Consider the following 11073-nt stretch of genomic DNA (forward strand, 5'->3'; position numbering starts at 1 on the left):
TCCGCCAGGTGCTTATTGTGATCCGCTGTGCGAAGAAGGGCGGCTTAGCGATTTCTGTGTATTTCTGTGGTCTAACATTACTGTGATTCATCTGAGTTTGTTAGCTTTCCAAAACGTTGGAGAAGCAGTAATATCGTCATGTAGTGCTAAATGCACCCTTTCAGTTTTGTTGACTTAGAAGTTAATTCATTTGATAAAGATGCAAAAAGTTCATAAAATGTGATTATAAAATGTGAGGGATCTCATTACTCTGTTGAAGTATTTGTCACGATTAGTGGAGCGGACTCAGGTGCAGACCACAAGTTTCTTCAAATCAAAAGTGAATTTATTTACAGTGTTCTCCACGGTGAAATATATATACACACACAACGGTGTCTGGGGAAAAGGGGCCGGGGTTCCAGGGTCCGGGAGTGAAAGGGGCAGGAGTCCAGGGAGGGGAGATTTCCACACAGCCCTCGCAACCACACACAGCTCCTCTCCTTTCCTCTATCACTCTTGCTCACTCTCAGTCACCGTGCACAAGGAAAACAGGTCCAGGGGAAATCTATACACAGAAAGAGAAACAGTTAATCTCCTGGTTCAGACGTACTGACGAACAAACTTTGCAGAGTGCAGGACGACTGACGCTGATGGCTCAAGGATCCAGCGACGAGTAGAGCAGACTCGCCATCTTAAGTAGGACTCCAATTCTCATAATCAGCGGCAGGTGTGCTGATCATCTCCAGGTGCGTGGGCCAGGAGCAGGAGCCCATACTGAGCTCCGCGCCGGCAGGAGAAAGAGAGAGTGGAAGAGGACGAGAGAGAAAGGGAGAGCAGAGGCGAGAGAGGAGAAAAAACAAAACAAAGAGCCTGACTGCTGTCAGCTGGCGAGGTGCGGGGACCATGACAGTATTAATGTTTAAGAAGTTGATATATTTTTTAGGGATATAATTCAAGTAGAAATATCTTAAAAAGAAGAACAGTTAAAAGCAAGCTGTTAAAGGGATAAATATGGGAGAGTGAATCTTACAAGTTTATTTATACTTAAAAGGGTAAATATAAGGTATATTTTCTGTTGAGCTGTGCAAAGAAGGGCAGCCCGGGTGGCTCTCCAGGCACGTCGACACCTCCGTAGATGCTGCTGGAAAGAGGGGACAAAGTGCTCACCTTCGACGGCCGGAAAGAGAGGTGGTTGGTAACCCAGAGATGCTTCGAAGGGGGACACCCCGGTGGCTGAGGAGGTAAGACTATTGTAACCCGCATCAGATTTTTAGGTTGTGCTGCTGAATAAGGTTGGAGGTCTAATTTTCCCTCCCCGCCACTAGGAGGCGAGTATGCCTTGAGATGACTTTCTGTCAGTCAGCATTTCCTGTTGTGAAAGCCATTACTCACAGGCAACCGCCAAATTAGCTGAAAGATCCCAGTAAGAAAAGCTAAAATAAAAGTTAAATTCACAATTTATCTTCACATACTAGTAGTTAATAGATGGCTATTTATTAGGATCTGAAATCTGTGAAATTCGGCCGTGGGGAGCTGCGTCAGCCGGGCGAGCCATCTCACTACGAGCTCCGGTAAGGGATGCTACATGAATGTTAGCACCATAAAGACATGTAGTTGACTGCTGTTAATATATTTTCTGCTTTAAAAAACAAAACCAGTTGGAGTTGTGATATTTATGTTTAAAGTACTGTAACATCACTGATGTGCAGATGTTTAATTTTAAGTGTTAAAGAATATATTAAAATGTGCCCTGCTAACCGCTAGTATTAAGCTACTGCTTAGCGATTTCTGTGTATTTCTGTGTTCTAACATTACTGTGATTCATCTGAGTTTGTTAGCTTTCCAAAACGTTGGAGAAGCAATAATATCGTCATGCAGTGCTAAAATGCACCCTTTCAGTTTTGTTGACTTAAAAGTTAATTCATTTGATAAAGATGCAAAAAGTTCATAAAATGTCATTATAAAATGTGAGGGATCTCATTATTCTGTTGAAGTATTAATGTTTTAAGAAGTTGATATATTTTTCTGAGAAATAATTCAAGTTGAAATATCTTAAAAAGAAGAACAGTTAAAAGCGAGGGATAAATATGGGAGAGTGAATCTTACAAGTTTATTTATTCTTAAAAGGGTAAATATAAGGTATATTTTCTGTTGCGCTAAAACCTTGCGTGATGTAACTCAGGGGCGATTCTAGGATCAGAGATTTGGGGGTGCTGAGCACCCAGAGAGCTGCCCAGCCAGGCAAGATAAACCTGTCTCTGTCAGTCCCTGCATCCTTAAATATTGTCCCGAGTTCTCTCTGACTGTCACTTTGGTGCATTTAAACCCCCGTTCCTCCCTGTCCTCATCGTCTGTTGTCTTCATCTCCATTATCACACTGTAATCCCTAACAGTTGTTCTAGCTCATAACTAATAAGCTCATAACACTCAAATGTCGTTTTGTAGTTGAGCAAACTATAAAGTATTGAGCTCTGTTGGCTTTTATGCAGCTTTAATTGAATAGGGCTCAATATTTTTTAGCTAAATTTTTTGGAACGCTCAAAAAGTTTAAGAAGCATATATTAGTGACGTTCTGGTGGGTGGAGTCTTGTCGCTCCCTCAGGAAAGCTTAGTCAGCCATCTTGAATTTACCTTGATACGGGGAAGTTTTGGCCAGCCCGTGTGGATTAAGAGTCCCCAACTTCAACCCACCACGACCACCACCTTATTTTTTTTCATCAACTGCCCTAAATTTGGTAAGTCTAACGTGTTTTTGTTTTGTTTAAATTTAATTTCGATAAACATTCTTTTTTATTTTTTACTGGAAATATATTCGTACTTTGTGCACAGTGAATGTTTGTTATAAATGAATTCGAATCCAAGTAATTGTAATTTTAGAAGTTTTCTAATGTGACAAATACGTAATGTTATTTCAAATTAGAATGATGTAACGTTTTGGCGGTTTTCCGTGGGGGACAACATTTCCCATAATGCATTGTATTCTTGCCCGGGAAGTTGACGGTGGCAGTTCTAGCTCCATGCATTTGAACTTTCTACTAAAACTTTCCACTGGTTGTCGTATTCGCCGGTAATGTACGTGCGTATTGTGAGTATACTTATTTCAATAAGTGTCCGTGTTACACAGTCAGTAGTTTACGCTGTTGAGCTATGTGTGTGTGCTAGCATGAAGCGAACAATAATAAACAACATGAGTGTGTTATCATGATGGTAATTAGACACGTTTGTATTTTTTCGTAGTCTCAAATGTGTGGTTGTGAGATAATCTCGAAATCCTTTTAACAGTTTAGAGGGGTATTCCACTAAGCGAGCTCTACAAGTCAAGGCTTGCGGAAAAATGCATCGCCTGATTCAGCCTAACATTATACACTGGTCGAACTCGGTGCTACAAACGAAGTTCAGCTAAATTGTTCGCGCTAATTCGACAAGGCTCAACCAGCCAGACTGAGGCGCCTCCTTGACACCTTTAAGCCAGACCCTATCGATCTTTGCTAGATAAATTGAAATGAAATGAAAATAAAGAGCCGCGTTCTGCTCCCAGGCTAAGAAAGAATCATTGATGCAGACTGTGCGGATCACAAATACTCCCTAACCTGTAAGGCTGGGGTGTCCAAACTTTTTTCACTGAGGGCTACTTACTAGAAATTAGGTAAATAACCTTAACTTTAGTGTATTAAAGTGTATTAAAGATCACAAAATCACTTAAAAGTGGTCGAATATGTTATATTGTTGAATATAATTAAAGACAAAACTGCTTTCATCACAGCTTTCCATAAATGGATCTTTATTGATTCATTCAGAAAAAGCTTTGGTAGCTTATTTTCAGAACAGCAGCCTCAGATTTCTTCTTAGACAGAAGATTTACAGCACAGAGAAAAAACAATAAAAGGGAAAATAGGACGGGTAAATTTCAAGTTTGTTATTTAAGTTATTAAGCTTAGCAACACACCTATCAACATTAGTTTGAAACGGTTAACATTAACAGACTGAACTGGACTTAATAACAGGAGTGCATATAATCTTAGTAAATTATTGTGGTGAGTATCAGCTGCGCTGGGTATGTAAATCGGGCCATCCAGCTGCGGTGCTGATTCGACGTCACTCGTGCCAAAAATCCGGACAAATGTCACTTGATCAAGGAGCAGATCTGCATCAGATGAGATCAGCTGACTACTTGTGTGTGTGTGCTGTGCAAAAAATGTTTTTGAACATTAATAAGTCGTCTTTGTGCACATATTGTTTACAGATATCAGACTGCAAAGAGCGCTACAGAGAGTCAACATTTCACCAGTTGTCAGTGGGTGAGTTTTATAATTTGTGTCCCAATTTAAATAAAAAATAAATACAAAGAAACTAGAGAATTTTGCCTTGAATTATTCAAAATTTTTAGATTTTTTTTGGGTTACCCTTCTAGATTGACAGGTTTAGCCCGTTACACAAAAAGTTTGGACACCCCTGATCTATAACAATGACAATCAGAACATGGCTATCCAACACTTTGTTTTTACTCTGCATTTGTGTAAATACTATTCTAATAGATATTGTGTGTTCATCTAGGAACAGCATGATGTAAATACAAGACGGGCCCTCGTCCTTCGTGCACTTCCTGTGTACCTGCGTGAAGATGCCTCCACGTTATTCAGGACTTGTGATGTAAGTGTACTGGCCTCAGCATCAACCATATGACATCGCTCAGAACTCAAGGAGAACCAGGGTGTATATCAGGAAGGATGTTCAACACAGTCCTCATCTGACTTGTTTTCTCCCATATATCAACTATTGTTGAATAAGATTGCAAGAAGATTGTTACGCATAAACCAGAAAACATGAAAATAGTTGAAAGATTATTATACAAAAAAAATCTGCAGATAAAAACTATCTCCCTTTTTAAAATTCAAGTGTTCTATTTTTTTGGAGGTGCCATGTTGTGGTCAGAGAAATGTTTGGTAAACAACAAAAACAAATATCTTGGCATATATTTATTATTGAAAACATTTATTTACACATATGTTTTGAAACCAAACCCAAATTAAGATTATTGTAATGCATCATGATGTATCGCAATATCAAATTAAATCGTTGACATTATAATCCTAAAAGAAACGTGCGACTTATGAAGATTCACACCTCTAATCAATAGCATGATTTGTGTCCTTGTGGGGCTGAACTCATTCTTGTATTATTTTTGTTTTGCAGTCAGCAGATGGTCCAGACCTCACTGGCACTCCTGTGGCTCTGCTGACAGTTGTCACGGATGACACTACTGATTCGGCCCTCTTCAGTCCCGAAAGCATCTGCATTGTCGTTGAGGATGAAATACTTGTGAATGGTCCCACAAATCTGGCTGAGTCATTTCTCCTGCTCTTTGGGTACATCTATGCATTAGACCTACAATACCCAAAGAAACTTGAGCTTACATTCACATTTATCCAGAAGGTTGTGATGTGCCTTGAGGACAACAAACAACTGAAAGGGCGTCTACTGATGCTGAAGAATGATTTGTTCAATGAGTGAATCACTCAGAATGGACTACTTGTTAAGCTGAGTATTGAGGAAGCTTTTTTGTTTGTTTTTTTCCTAATCATTTGCCTCTTCTACCTCACATTTAAGATGAATGACTGTTCAGTTCACTATTCATGTTTAATGTTCTGTTGCCTAATACGTAAATGCACTGCCTTGATGTTTGTTCCCTATAAGTACAGCAGTGGAAACCAGTACTGTTTTTTTTTTATGTATTTTTAAAAAAGAAAGTGAGCTGCAGCTGTCAAGGTACAGTAAGTGTTAAATGCATCAATGTTCTAATAGCTGCAATTGCTGTTAATACTGAAAATGTTATTGAATTTTAGAATTGAGATGGAGACCCTTGGAGTCTTTTTCTCTTGTTTTATTTATGAAGCACTTTTTTATGAGTGAGCTCTGTTGTTTGTGCCTTTTTAAAAGCACATTGTGTTTAATAAAAAGTTGTTAAATTGTTAGTGTTGTTACTTTCATGTTTTCTAACACTTTTAGCTGATTATAATTTACTGGGTAAACAGTTTAGAATTATTTGTAAGTGTATTTCCCACAGTATTTTAAAAAATATTGAAGATTTTAAGTGTTATTTCCCATATTATAAGTTAGAAAATATGAAAAAGTTTGAGTTTATTTCCCACATCGTATGAGTTGCAATATGTAAAATATTTTGAGTGTATTTCCCACCTTAATTAAGTTGAAAAAATTGAACATTTTGAGTTTATTACTCCCTAATTATAAGTTGAGGAATATCAACATTTATGAGTTAACATTGAGGTAATTTAAGGCAACTGCAACTATAATTTTTATTTTAGTTAAACTTAAAACTTTTAAAAACATCACTAAAAAATTGTTGTGTAATCTGTTACACAACAATTTTTGAGTTCTGTGAACTTATTAGGTTTTACAGTGCAGTCATCATAATTTTACCATCTCTGTGCAAGTCTGCAAATTTCTTTATTAAGTCATAAGATTCTTAAATTCATCAAGTCTCTCTGTGCCTGGGTCCTCGTCACAAAACATGACATGACTGTTTTGTACATTTTAACACAATTTAATCCCACATTTGTGAAAGAAAAGCAAAACACTTTTTTGAAAAGTCTGTAACAAAACCATGAAATCTGATCAAGCTTATTTAAATGCTGCAAAAGAAGAATGGATTGGAATAGAAAAAATACATATCCTAACCTTAATTACTGGGGGAGAATTATGAATGATGCTCATAGTGAGTAAAAAGTAAACTGAGTGCATTTTTTGGACAGAGATTCACTTTTAATGTGTATGTATAATATAATACAGATACACAAAAAACACTCCCAAAACAGAATTATTACAAATAAATTATTACAAAATATTAATAAAAACTATAAAAATGGAGGCAACTTTGCCTGTGGTAGAATTTATACAATGTATGAAAAAAATCTTTATTGCAGACGCTAATTTTACTAATTTAATAATACTAATTTTGTGTTGTAAGATTTATGAGTTTCATGCTTTCATAGTGGTACTTAGGAGAGCTTGACATTTTTATCAGGTGGTACACACTGTAAAAAGTTTGAGAAACACTGATAAGTTAAGTGTATGTGTGCTTTTGGAAAACATTTAAAGCTGCTGTACAGAATCTTTGAAACAAGCTAGCTTAAAACATTTTTAGAATATAAACAGAGCACTCTGCTTCTCTTTACAGCTCCTCACTCCACCAGGGCTCTTTGGCAGTTTCTGATAGTGTGCAAATGTGATGTACATACTAGAGATGGCACGATACCACTTTTTTATGTCCGATACCGATACCGATATCATAATTTTGGATATCTGCCGATACCGATATGAATCCGATATAGTGTTTTTTAATCAACAAAACTGTTTTTTTTTTATATCTTGCTGCATTTTGTATAAGTTCATACTCAAGTTTAAAACAACAACTACACTAAAGCTATTCTGTTATACCTGTATGCAAAAAAAATATTTCATAGTTCAGCAATACTGATCAATCTAATAAACTTAAACCTACACCATCCTCCCTATTCTGGTATTTTAAAGAGTACTTAGCAGAAATATTAAGCAACCTAACTAATAGGGTCCCAACTCCCAGCAACAACAAAAATAAATAAATAAAAAATAGGGAACCACCCCTCACGCTCCACCTCATGATGCTTAATCAACGTAATCAACCTTAATTTGATGCAGTGTGAAAAAAAATGCACAGAAATCAATTATTTTTCAAGAAATATTAAATAGATTCAACATCTTTCTTCAACAAAATTGCAGACTGCACAGATGGTACCTTCCCAAAGGAAAAAGTACTATAGCTTACTAGGGTATATATATATATATATATATATATATATATATATATATATATATATACATATATAGACTTAATAGTTACTATATACAGTAATGGACTTCTATTCATTTTGCATCAAATTAAAACTTTGGGTGTCAGATAATTATTTATTAAAAGCTCGACATTTTAAATGAGAATAAGAAAGAAAAGTATGTCTTTGTACCCCTTTTCCCTGTTAATGCCCTATCGGCCCCCCTGGCTAAACTTTGCTAGATCCGCCCCTGCACAGTTACCAGCGTCAGCTACGTAGAAAAGGATCCTGGTGTAGAAAGTAATATTAAATAAATTCTAACAACAGCTTATCAAGCTTAAACGTGCTGCTGTTGTTCAGCCGCTGGTTTCCTCTTTCTGGTGCAAAGTGGGCCAAAAACAAACAAGAGAGACGGACTCGCGACAGAAAAGCCGATCAGCTGATCATTAAGCAGTTTCATGATTGAAGTAGCAGCAAGAAGAGGCAGTCGTTTGTTAAGCTTAACGCAGGAATGCTTTACAAACATTCAGAGATGGACTTACACACTTGCTTTACTTCTCTCGGGATAACTTTGTCGGAGATGAAATGCCAGGTTGCTAGCGAAGCTCCAAATGCTATCCAGACCACCACAGGTCCCGCATGCCACAGCCGCTCTATCACGTGATGCATATTGCTCCGACGTGCTAACGTTCTGAGGTGAGTTACGGCGTGTTGCAAGTTTTGTGAGGTGCTTTCGTGATATTTAATGGATCGGATTACATTTTTTATTTTTCTCCGATATCCGATCCAGTAATTTAGGTCAGTATCGGACCGATACCGATACTAGAGATGGCACGATACCACTTTTTTATGTCCGATACCGATACCGATATCATAAATTTGGATATCTGCCGATACCGATATGAATCCGATATAGTGTTTTTTAATCAACAAAACTGTTTTTTAAAATATCTTGCTGCATTTTGTATAAGTTCATACTCAAGTTTAAAACAACAACTACACTAAAGCTATTCTGTTATACCTGTATACAAAAAAAATATTTCATAGTTCAGCAATACTGATCAATCTAATAAACTTAAACCTACACCATCCTCCCTATTCTGGTATTTTAAAGAGTACTTAGCGTAAATATTAAGCAACCTAACTAATAGGGTTCCAACTCCCAGCAACAACAAAATTAAATAAATAAAAAATAGGGAACCACCCCTCACGCGCCACCTCATGATGCTTAATCGACGTAATCAACCTTAATTTGATGCAGTGTGAAAAAAAATGCACAGAAATCAATTATTTTTCAAGAAATATTAAATAGATTCAACATCTTTCTTCAACAAAATTGCAGACTGCACAGATGGTACCTTCCCAAAGTAAAAAGTACTATAGCTTACTAGGGTATATATATTAGACTTAATAGTCACTATATACAGTAATTGACTTCTATTCATTTTACATCAAATTAAAACTTTGGGTGTCAGATAATTATTTATTAAAAGCTAGACATTTTAAATGAGAATAAGAAAGAAAAGTATGTCTTTGTGCCCCCTTTTCCCAGTTAATGCCCTATCGGCCCCCCTGGCTAAACTTTGCTAGATCCGCCCCTGCACAGTTACCAGCCGTCAGCTACGTAGAAAAAGATCCTGGTGTAGAAAGTAATATTAAATACATTCTAACAACAGCTTATCAAGCTTAAACGTGCTGCTGTTGTTCAGCCGCTGGTTTGCTCTTTCTGGCGCAAAGTGGACCAAAAACAAACGAGAGACAGACTCGCGACAGAAAAGCCGATCAGCTGATTTAAGCAGTTTCACGATTGAAGTAGCAGCCGGAGAGCGAGAGGCAGTCGCTTGTTAAGCTTAACGTGGGAATGCTTTACAAACATTCAGAGATGGACTTACACACTTGCTTTACTTCTCTCGGGGATAACTTTGTCGGAGATGAAATGCCAGGTTGCTAGCGAAGCTCCAAATGCTATCCAGACCACCGACAGGTCCCGCATGCCACAGCTGCTCTATCACGTGATGCATACTGCTCGACGTGCTAACGTTCTGAGATGAGTTACGGCGTGTTGCAAGTTTTGTGAGGTGCTTTCGTGATATTTAATGGATCGGATTACATTTTTTATTTTTCTCCGATATCCGATCCAGTAATTTAGGTCAGTATCGGACCGATACCGATACGTAATATCGGATCGGTCCATCTCTAACCGATACGTAATATCGGATCGGTCCATCTCTAGTACATACTGCGGCAGTCATACAGACAACTGGACGGTCCAAAAGTTGGCCTACCTATTACTGGCTGAGGTTTCAGTAGAGTTGTGGCTGAACCACATAAAATATATCATTAATTTTAATCTCCCCAATCAATTACAATGTTATGTTGGAATGTTGTTAAAGAGGGTCAAAAATGTTTCAACCCAGTTTGTTTTGCAGATTCTGTATAGCAGCTTTATTATAGGGAGAACACAACTTCCAGATTGTATGAGTAAAATCAGGTTTTTTCTCTTTGTCAGTTTAACAGTTTCTATTTTGCCTGTCACTGTTCCCTGTCTGTTTTCTTACGTGGTTCTTCCTGACCTTGTACTTTCTCCTCACGTTCCCCTCTTTCCTCTCTCCCTCTTTAGACTGACAATCATACACAAATAGATTGTATTCAATTAGATGAAAAGTTACATCCATCCATCCATTCGCTTCCGCTTATCCTTTTCAGGGTCACGGGGGGCGCTGGAGCCTATCCCAGCTGTCATAGGGCGAGAGGCGGGGTACACCCTGGACAGGTCGCCAGTCTGTCGCAGGGCCAACACACAGGGACAGACAACCATTCGCACTCACATTCACTCGCACATTCACACCTAATGGCAATTTGGATTTTCCAATTAACCTATCCCCACTAACTGCATGTTTTTGGACGGTGGGAGGAAGCCGGAGTACCCGGAGGGAACCCACGCAAACACGGGGAGAACATGCAAACTCCACACAGAAAGACCCCGGCCTGATGGTGGAATTGAACTCAGGATCTTCTTGCTGTGCGGCAACAGTGCTAACCACCGTGCCACCGTGCTGCCACGGTGCCAAAGTTACATTAATATGAAAAAAATTCTATTAAGATCACAAACAAAAAGTCCTCCCTCAGTATACTTTCAACCAAAAGGCAAATAACCAAACCACATGAACATCTAATAAAAGATGTAAACATTGAAACACTGATCCAACATTGTTCTTGATTGACGGATCATTTGATCTTACACTTTTACCTGAATGTGGCTCCTTTT

At 38.0% G+C, this 11073-nt stretch overlaps 1 long non-coding RNA gene across 1 annotated transcript; it reads left to right on the forward strand.

Moving 5' to 3' along the window:
* The first annotated feature begins 2728 nt into the window (after positions 1-2728).
* LOC309691308 lies at positions 2729-5434 on the forward strand. Its single transcript, XR_014271948.1, has 4 exons — positions 2729-3064; positions 4223-4277; positions 4534-4629; positions 5173-5434. It is a non-coding gene; the product is annotated as an uncharacterized lncRNA (long non-coding RNA).
* Positions 5435-11073: the final 5639 nt, after the last annotated feature.

The sequence above is a fragment of the Aulonocara stuartgranti genome, assembly GCF_965226115.1.
Source record: "Aulonocara stuartgranti genome assembly, chromosome: 16".
Lineage (NCBI taxonomy): Eukaryota > Metazoa > Chordata > Actinopteri > Cichliformes > Cichlidae > Aulonocara > Aulonocara stuartgranti.